Source organism: Bos mutus, chromosome 13, assembly GCF_027580195.1.
Source record: "Bos mutus isolate GX-2022 chromosome 13, NWIPB_WYAK_1.1, whole genome shotgun sequence".
Taxonomy (NCBI): Eukaryota; Metazoa; Chordata; class Mammalia; order Artiodactyla; family Bovidae; genus Bos; species Bos mutus.
In genome coordinates, this window is record NC_091629.1 from 54,836,681 (window position 1) to 54,847,462 (window position 10,782).

Sequence of the window (10,782 nt, forward strand, 5' to 3'; positions counted from 1 at the left end):
TTTACACAAATTCACTCGCATGCAGATACACACATGTATAAACATTCAGATGGACACACACACAAACACACATACAGTTGGGAGGAGAATGTTCGGCAAAGAATGAGTGGCTGAGGCTTATGATTATTTTGAAATATTTATCTTATCTTTACTTATTTGTTTGGTTGCCCCAGGGTCTAGTTGCAGCTCGTGGACTCTATAGCTGTGACATGTGCCTAGTTGCCCTGCAGCATATGGTATCTTAGTTCTTCGACCAGGGATTGAACCCATGTCCCCTGCATTGCAAGGCAGAATGTCAACAACTGGACCATGAGGGAAGTCCTGAGGCTCATGATTGTTAACGAGAACAAGAACCTGGATTCCCAGCCCCCTTAACCTTTTTTTTTTTAATTATTTATTTGCCTGTGCCAGGTCTTAACTGAGGCACTCAGGATCTTTGATCTTCATTGCGGCATGTGGGATCTTTAGCTGCACATACGGGATCTAGTTCCCTGACCAGGGGTCAACCTGGACCCCCTGCACTGGGAGTGCAGAGTCTTAGGCACTGGGCCACCAGGGAAGCCCCCACCTTGTCCTTGAATGAAGCCTCCTCACACAGCTTACTGTAGAAAGCGAAATGGGAAGGGGGAAGCCGGCACTGTTAGAATTGTTCAAATTTGGGGTGTTACCTGGGGAAGGCTGGTGATGGTGTCTGGTGAGGCCACTCAGAATAAACTTGACTCGGAGTCTGCACGTGGATCATACAGAGTTGCTCCAGTGTGAGGAGCAGGGCCATCCCTCGTGAAGACTCACGTTAACTGAGGTTAGGATACTGACATTAAAAACCAGTATAGGAGTTTTCTCTCCAGGGCCAAGTTTACCTGAGAATGTCCTGGAAGAGTCTGCTTTCAGTCCAAGGGAGACATTCCTTGATGTTTGAGGATGCCAGGCTGAGACATGTTCACCGTGCCGTAGGGCCGGTCTGACTGGTGGGACTCGAAGTCTTTGCGAGGATCTGGAGGGTCCCCAGTGGGACTGAGCTCCTGTGGCCCACAGCAGTAACCTACTCCCTTTATCAGCTTCCATTTCTTCTCTTCCTGAGATCACCTCCCAAATAAACTGCTTGCACCCAAATCCTTGTCTCAGGCTCTGCTCTACTGACTGGTGGCTCGGTCAGTAAAGGACCTGCCTGCAGTGCAGGAGACCTGGGTTCAATCCATGGGTCAGAAAGATCCCCTGGAGAAGGAAATGACAGCCCACTCCAGTATTCTTGCCTGGAGAATCCCATGAACAGAGGATGGTGGCGGGCTACAGTCATGGTGTCACATGACTCAGTGATTAAACCACCAGGCTACACAGCCACCTTAAGTCTTTCCCCTGGAACAGTTTCCATTGTTCTCTTGCTTATCATATGACCCAGCCTCACCTTCCTTTCATCTGAGGTCCCTTTTGACAACCTATCAGAAGCACTGAATCCCAGAGTTAAGAGCATTCGTGCATGCGTGCTAAGTCGCTTCAGTCATGCCTGACTCTTTGTGACCCTATGGACTCTAGCCTGCCAGGTTCCTCTGTCCATGGGATTCGCCAGGCAAGAGTGCTGGAGTGGGTAGCCATTACCTCCTCCAGGGGATCTTCACGACCCAGAGATCAAACCTGTGTCTCTTATGTCTACTGCATTGGCAGGTGGGTTCTTTACCACTAACACCATCTGGAAAGCCCAGAGTTAAGAGCGCAAGCATTGAAGTCAGACAGATGTGAGGTCGAATCCTGGCTAGGTCACTTATGGACAATGTGATCTTGGGCAAATTACTCTCTGGACCTCATGAATCTTTTAAACAATGCAGGTAATGATAATCACTTTCAGAACTGTCAGGAAGAATCAATGAGATAATGTATGCAAAGAGTTCAGTGTAGCACTTGGCAATTAGTAGGTACTCAATAATGTCTGACAGGCCTTCCTGTTTGTCTGAACAGAGACTGGATTCTTTCATCCATTGGTGCTAGGGGATCTGATTCCTCCTCCCTGAAGGCTGGCACTCAGGACATGGCTGAGCCCTGAATGGGGTTGGAGCAGTCAGAAAGGGCGTTGGTGGTATGGTAGGTGTCGCAAGCACATTGGTCCACCCGCCTCTCTGTTCCTTTGATCTTCTGATTGGGGCCACTAACTCTTTCCCAGAGAAGCCCTACCTTTCCCTTGCTCTGCACTTTTAATTGTCCAGTTTCATCTACCTGGAATGCTTCCTCCACCCCCCAACCCCATCTGCTGAAATCCTACTCAAGCTATCATCAGTTCAGTCGCTCAGTCATGTCCGACTCTTTGCGACCCCATGAATCGCAGCACGCCAGGCCTCCCTGTCCCTCACCAACTCCCGGAGTTCACTCAAACTCACGTCCATCAAGTCAGTGATGCCATCCAGCCATCTCATCCTCTGTCATCCCCTTCTTCTCCTGCCCCCAATCCCTCCCAGCATCAGAGTCTTTTCCAATGAGTCAACTCTTCACATGAGGTGGCCAAAGTACTGGAGTTTCAGCTTTAGCATCATTCCCTCCAAAGAAATCCCAGGGCTGATCTCCTTCAGAATGGACTAGTTGAATCTCTTTGCAGTCCAAAGGACTCTCAAGAGTCTTCTCCAACACCACAGTTCAAAAGCATCAATTCTTCAGTGCTCAACTTTCTTCACAGTCCAAATCTCACATCCATACATGACTACTGGAAAAATCATAGCCTTGACTAGACAGACCTTTGTTGATAAAGTAATGTCTCTGCTTTTAAATATGCTGTCTAGATTGGTCATAACTCTTCTTCCAAGGAGTAAGCGTCTTTTAATTTCATGGCTGCAGTCACCATCTGCAGTGATTTTGGAGCCCAGAAAAATAAAGTCTGACACTGTTTCCACTGTTTCCCCATCTATTTCCCATGAAATGATGGGACCAGATGCCATGATCTTCATTTTCTGAATGTTGAGCTTTAAGCCAACTTTTTCACTCTCCACTTTCACTTTCATCAAGAGGCTTTTTAGTTCTTCTTCACTTTCTGCCATAAGGGTGGTGTCATCTGCATATCTGAGGTTATTGATATTTTTCCCAGCAATCTTGATTCCAGCTTGTGCTTCTTCCAGCCCAGCGTTTCTCATGATGTACAGTATGCATAAATCAAAATGTATAGCAAATTTGCCCAGAGAGCTTTTTCAAAACACACATCACTAGGACTTGTCCCCAGAAACTGATTGAATAGATTTGTCATGGAGCATGGGCTTGTATATTTTGAAAAAGCACCTCATTTTTGATGATACATATACCACTTGTATCATCCATAGGGCCCAAGTGACGGAGTCAAATCGCCTCAACTGCCTGTGTGATGCTGGGCAATCTATAGAGCTTCTCTGAGCCTCAGTTTTCTCACCTGTAAAATGGAGACAATAATAATGCATACCCCATATGGTCACTTGGAGGGTGAAACGAGAGACTAGAGGTAGTACTCAGGAAAAATTATATCTATAGTCAGACATCCCTGATTCCCCCAGCCAGAAGTAATCACTTCCTACTATTTTCTCATCTTGCTGTCTGTACCTCTCTTACAGCACTTAGCACAGCGGTTCTTCTATTAAAGTCATGCAGTGTGTGAGTCACTCCCCACCCCCACCCAGAACACGAGCAGCTGAGGACTGGGGACAAACAGGGATGGTGTATCATCTGCTGCGTGCTCCCATGGCACCTGGTATGGTGTCTTGCATGGAGCCCGTGCTCAATAAATTTTTGTTGATTTGAATATAAAACCATAAGAAACTAATGTATATGGTTATGTTATGTACCTGCATAATGCGCTTTTGAACAGGCTTTTGATTAGTCTTAGTGTCCGGAAAACTGTTTCCTACTGACAGTGCCTTTGGAAATTGCCAGGAGGGCAATAAATATGCGCATAAAATTCAGCTTTGCTCAGACCTGGACAGAATCTCTTTGTTTCCTGGGGCTTCTGGTTGCCAGGCACCCAAAGGGACTGGGGCTGTCCCTGGGCTGCCTTCTTGCTCTGGACCTGTCAGGCACTGTCCTGGCTCCATTTGTAGGCCTAAGAGCGAGAACTTGGCTCTCCAAAGGGCTTGGAGGGTGGGCGTCCGGGTCTCTCTTCTAGATCTGGGGCTCCTGGACTCCCTGTTAACCACTGTGACTTGGGCTCAGTCTCCATGGAGAGCCCTTCTCTGGCTCGCAGTTGTGCTGTCCCTGCGGGAGGGGTCGGGGCCCCTGCAGTGTGCCTTAATTCATTCCCGAGACTCTCTGGGCTGCTCTGTTCCCTGGGGGACCTTCTCTCTAGGAACACTGGGGTTCCATTAAGCAGCCTGGCAGGGGAGGAGTCTGGAGGCCCAAGGCAACTCCCCCAGCGCCAGGGATCTTTCTAGCAGATGGACCCTGTCGTGGGGCTGAGGATGTGTCCTGGTCAAAGGAGGCAGAACGCTTAGTCTTCTCTGCCCAGTGTGCCTTTCCGACCTGCCTCTGCATCCTTTCTTCCCCCACCTCCTCTGAGAACACTACCCAGCCTCACTGGTTCTCCCTGCTATCCCCACATCCCCGCCCCACTCTGCCTGGACACCTCTGCCACATCTGCCCTTTCCCAGGATGCCTCTGCATCCCGTGTCAGGCATCCCTCAGCAGCCTGCCTTTTCCTGCCAGGATACCCAGAGCTCTTTAGTATCCCCCACTGCTAGACAGTAAGCCTCATGAAGATAGGGACCCGGACTAACTAGCTTGCATCTCCAGTTCCCATCAGTGGCAGGCCATCAGGGAGCCCTTTGTAAATGCTTGTTAGGTAGAAAGTTACAATTCTGCGTGTTTTTTGTTTTTTAAAAGAAATCACATAACAGTATATCGTTAGCATCTTTCCATATCAAGAAATGTACATCTACATGATCATTTTTTTGTTAATCCATCTATATGAAGTTTACTATTATTACTCTTATTATTTTTCACTGGGGTATAGTTGCTTTACAATGTCGTGTTAGTTTCTGCTGTAGAGTGAAGTGAGTCCGCCTTATGTATACAGATATCCCCTCCCTCTCGGATCTCCCTCCCACCCCTCCTGCCACCCCATCCATCTAGGTCACCACATGATCATTTTTAATGGCATCATAGTATTTCATTGTATGGCTGTACTGTAATTAATTGATCTCTTGTTGCTGGATAAAGTATTGCATTCAAATGTACTGTAACTGACAGTCGTATGCAAACGTGTAACTAATTTGCCTGACCAAAAGGGTTTTACCTATTTATATATCCATCAACAATGCTTGGTATCTTTTTATACCCACCTCAGTCGGACATGACTGAAGCGACTTAGCAGCAGCAGCAGCAATACTATATACAAAATATTATGTTTTTGCCATTGATAGTTATAACTAGTGTTGTTGATTCACTTTACAGATGCTGATCAACAGCCAACCCCATGTTGCTAACAAAATGAACATATTCTAGGGTCAGTACCACATTGTAGTTCAACACTATATTTAGAATATGGTAGGTCTAAGCTTCTCTTATTTTTTTCCTCTAGAAATCTTCCTGACTATTATCTGTATCTGTTCTTCTGTATAAACAGTAGTTATTTCTCAAATACCTTTAAAAAAACACCATTGTTATTCTGATTTAGAGTGCATGGAATTTATAGACTTGAAAATAAATAAATCTTTACCAAATTGAGTCCTCTCATTCAAAATCACAACATGGCTTTCCTTTCAAGTTTTGAAAATGTCTTTTTAAGAAATTCTCAAATATAACCACCTAAAGATAAACACCATTAGCATTTGGCCAGATATCTTATCAGATCTTTGGAGGCATATGTATTGATATAAATACATAATTTTATCTCTGTGAGATGCACATGCTGTTTTATAAACCAAAAATAACTCAATAACATTCTGTGAACATCCTTCTGTTTTAATAAAACAGTTCTACATCATCATTTTATAAATGGCTATAAAGTATTCTGTTGTATGGATATATCATTATTTAACCAGTCTCTTGCTGATAGACATTTAGGTTGTTTCCAAATTCAATAATCAAAACAATCAAAGTGAATGAACATTTTTGTACAAATATCTTCATTTCTTGTTATCTTTTTAGAATAAATTCCTGAATTTAGAAAGTTTGGGTCATAAGGGTCATACATGTATTTTTAGATACATTAGCAAACAAGACTTCAAAAAGGTTGTGCAGATTGTCTTCTACCTACACTATTTACGAATGCTCACGTAGGGACTTCCCTGGTGGTCCAGTGGTTAAGACTCTGTGCTGCCAGTGCAGGGGTCTGGGTTTGATCCCTGGTCAGGGAACCAGATCTCACATTCTGCAACTAAGAGTGCTTGCCACAACGGAGATCAAAGATCCCATGTGCCGTGACAAAGCCCTGGTGCAGCCAAATAAATAAATAATAATATATTTTTTTAAAAAAAGAATGCTTATGTAAATCCAAAAAGGAAATTAGGAAAACAATTCCATTTACAGTAGCATCCAAAGGAATAAAATCCTAGCACTAAAGGGAGGGGAAACACTTCTGCATTGAATACAAAATATTGCTGAAAGAAATAAAAGAAGATCTAAATAAATGGAAGGACATTCTTTCTGTGTTCATGGGTTGGAAAACATCACACAATCTATAGATTTATTGCAAACACTATCAAAATTCTAATGGCCTTTTTTTTTGCAAGACTAGAAAAGCTAACTGTCACATTCATATGGAATTGCAAGGCACCCCCAAAAGCCAAAACACTCTTGAAAAGAGCTGGAAGACTCAGACTTTCTGATTTCAAAACTTATACAAAGATAAAGTAATCAAAACAGTGTGGTACTGGTATTTTTTTGCTGTCATTTAGTTGCTGCTGCTGCTGCTAAGTCTCTTCAGTCGTATCCGACTCTGTGTGACCCCATAGACAGTAGCCCACCAGGCTCCCCGTCCCTGGAATTCTCCAGGCAAGAACACTGGAGTGGGTTGCCATTTCCTTCTCCAATGCATGAAAGTGAAAACTGAAAGTGAAGTTGCTCAGTTGTGTCCGACTCTTAGAGACCCCATGAACTGCAGCCCACCAGGCTCCTCCATCCATGGGATTTTCCAGGCAAGAGTACTGGAGTGAGGTGCCATTGCCTTCTAAGTCATGCCAAACTCTCTCATATCCCCATGGACTGTAGGCCCCCAGGCTCCTCTGTCCATGGTATCTCCCAGGCAAGAATACTGGAGTGGGTTGCCATTTTCTCCTCCAGGAGACCTTTCTGACCCAGAGATTAAAACTGAGTCTCCTGCACTGGCAGGCAGATTTGTTACCACTGAGCCACCAGGGAAGCCCAATACTGGTATAAGGACAGACAAAAGAATCAATGGAATACAACTGAGAGTTCAGAAGTAAACCCATACATCTATGGTCAGTTTATTTTGACAAGGGTACTGAGGTCCATCAATGAAGAAAATCACCATCTTTAACAAATGGTGCTGAGATAGCTGTTGTTCACATGCAAAAGAATGAAGCTGGACCATAAATGCACACCATAAAAAAAATTAATTCCAGATGGGTCAGTGACCAAATGTAAGAATGGGAAGAGAGGAGAATGAGGGGAAACCATTCAATGAGTAAGAGATTGTATTCTGGAGTGAGGGAAATGCTCTGGAATGAGGTAGAGATAATAGCTGCGCAATATAGTGAATGTTCTAAATGCCACTGAATTGTCCACTTTAAAATGGTTAGGACTTCCCTGGTGGTCCAGTGGTTAGGATTCCTCACTTCCTGCAGGGGATGAGAATCCATCCCTGGCCAAGGAACCAAGATCACACATGCCAAGTGGTTCCACCAAAAATAAATTAATAAATAAAAACCAAAATTATTATGTTATGTGCATTTTACCCCAATAAATTATTCTTAAAAAAGCAACCACACAGAAAACGCAGTGTGTGGTTTGTGATCTGGCATAAAAGGACCCTCATCCACTGGACTGATTCTAAGCTTGAACTCCTCAGTTCTAAAACACTGGTCACATGACCCAGGAAAGAACCAGAAAACTGGGCAGCCCACCTGAAGTAACCTGGCAGCAGAAAACTAGTTCTCGCAATGGTCTTAGCTTCAGCCTGCTGTTTCCTGATATGAAATCGCTATATATTTACTTTGGAAAAAAAAAAAAGAAGGATGCTCACATATCCTGCATGTTTGTCTATGCCCTAGCCATAGTGAATCTTTTTAAAAATATTTATTAATTAAATAAATATTTGATAAATAAATTTATTAAATTTATTTGGCTGCACTGGCTCTTAGTTGTGGCACTCAGGATCTTATATCTTTATTGCAGCATGTAGGATCCAGTTCTCTGACCAGGGACTGAACCTGGGCTCCCTGCATTGGGAGCATGGAGTCTTAGCCACTGGACCACCGGGGAAGTCCCAAATCTTTTAAGGGAGTTAAAAAAGAGCTGGAGTTGGAAGAAACCATTACGCTATCTGGACAGACCTATTCTAGGCAAAGGGACCAGAGCACATGCGAAGACCCTGAGGCAGGGGTATTTTTGGTGTATTGGAGGTACCAAAGGGAGGCCACAGTGACTGCAGCAGAGGAAGAGGGAAGGATCATGGTAGCCTGATCAAATAGGGCCTCGTGGGCCACTATGAAGACCAGTGTTTACTTAGTGAAAAGGAAAACCATCCCAGGGATTGAACTGAAGAGTGAGTGACATGATGTGACTTCATAATCTCACTTTATTTTTAACACGACTTTTGTGACAGAGAATAGAATGTAGATGATTGTATTAGGTTGGAACAAAAGTAATTGCAGTTTTGCATTGTTGAAATTTGCTGTTTGATATTGGAATGCATTCTTAAATAAATGTGTTTATGTTGTACATCATTTTAATTCACATTTCTAGCTTTATGTTCTTTTTGCTAATGACTTACTACTTGCTGTTTATTTTATATTTATTTTAGACTAGGGAAATGATGTTAGAAAAAGAGCAAGTCCAAGTGATTTTCTTATTCAAGTTGAAAATGGATCATAAAGCAGCAGAGACAACTCACAACATCAACACCACATTTGGCCCAGGAATACTAACAAATGGACAGTGCAGTGATGGTTCAAGAAGTTTTGCAAAGGAAATGAGAGCCTTGAGGATAAGGAGTGCAGTGGCCAGCCATGGGAAGTTGGCAGTGACAAATTGAGAGCAACCATCAAACCTGATCCTCTGACAATTACACAAGAAGTTGCTGAAGAACCCAATGTTGACCAAACTACAGTCAATCGGCATTTGAAGCAAATAGGAAAGGTGAAGCTCAATAAGCGGGTGCCTCATGAGCTGACGGAAGAAAAAATCATTTTCAACTGTCATCTTCTCTTATTCCACACAACAATGATAAATCATTTCTCGATTGGATTGTGATATGTGACAAAAAGTGGATCTTATGTGACAACCACAGATGACCAGCTCAGTGGTTGCACTGAGAAGAAGCTCCAAAGCACTTCCCAAAGCCAAACTTGCACCAAAAAGGTCATGGTCACTATTTGGTATTCTGCTGCTGGTCTGATACACTGCAACTTTCTGAATCCTGGTGAAACCATTACATCTGAGAAGCATGTTTAGCAAATTGATCAGTTCAGTTCAGTTCAGTTGCTCAGTCATGTCCATCTCTTTGTGGCTTCATGGACTGCAGCACACCAGGCCTCCCTGTCCATCACCAACTCCCGAAGTTTGCTCAAACTCATGTCCATTGAGTTGGTGATGTCATCCAACCATCTCATCCTCTGTCATCCCTTTCTCCTCCCGCCTTCAGTCTTTCCCAGCACCAGGGTCTTTTCCAGTGAGTCAGTTTTTCCCATCAGGTGGCCAAACTATTGGAGTATCAGCTTCAATATCACTCCTTCCAATGAATATTCAGGACTGATTTCCTTTAGGATTGACTGGTTGGATCTTCTGGTAGTCCAAGGGACTCTCAAGAGTCTTCTCCAACACCACAGTTCAAACGCACCAATTCTTCACCGCTCAGCTTTCTTTATAGTCTAACTCTCACATCCATACATGACTACTGGAAAAATCATAGCCTTGACTAGACGGACCTTTGTTGGCAAAGTAATGTCTCTGCTTTTTAATATGCTGTCTAGGTTGGTCATAACTTTTCTTCCAAGGAGCAAATGTCTTTTAATTTCATGGCTGCAATCACCATCTGCAGTGATTTTGGAGCCCAATAAAATAAAGTCTGACACTGTTTCCACTGTTTCCCCATCTATTTCCCATGAAGTGATGGGACCAATTGCCATGATCTTAGTTTTCTGAATGTTGAGCTTTAAGCTGACTTTTTCACTCTCCACTTCACTTTCATCATGAGGCTCTTCAGTTCCTCTTTGCTTTCTGCCATAAGGGTGGTGTCATCTGCATATCTAAGGTTATTGATATTTCTCCTGGCAATCTTGATTCCAGCTTGTGCTTCTTCCAGCCCAGTGTTTCTCATGATGTACTCTGCATAGAAGTTAAATAAGCAGGGTCACAATATACAGCCTTGACGTACTCCTTTTCCTATTTGGAACCAGTCTGTTGTTCCATGTGCAGTTCTAACTGTTGCTCCCTGACCTGCATATAGGTTTCTCAAGAGGCAGGTCAGGTGGTCTGGTATTCCCATCTCTGTCAGAATTTTCCACAGTTTATTGTGATCCACACCGTCAAAGGCTTTGGCATAGTCAATAAAGCAGATGTAGATGTTTTTTCTAGGAACTCTTGCTTTTTCAATGATCCAACAGATATTGGCAATTTGATCTCTGGTTCCTCTGCCTTTTCTAAATCCAGCTTGAATATCTG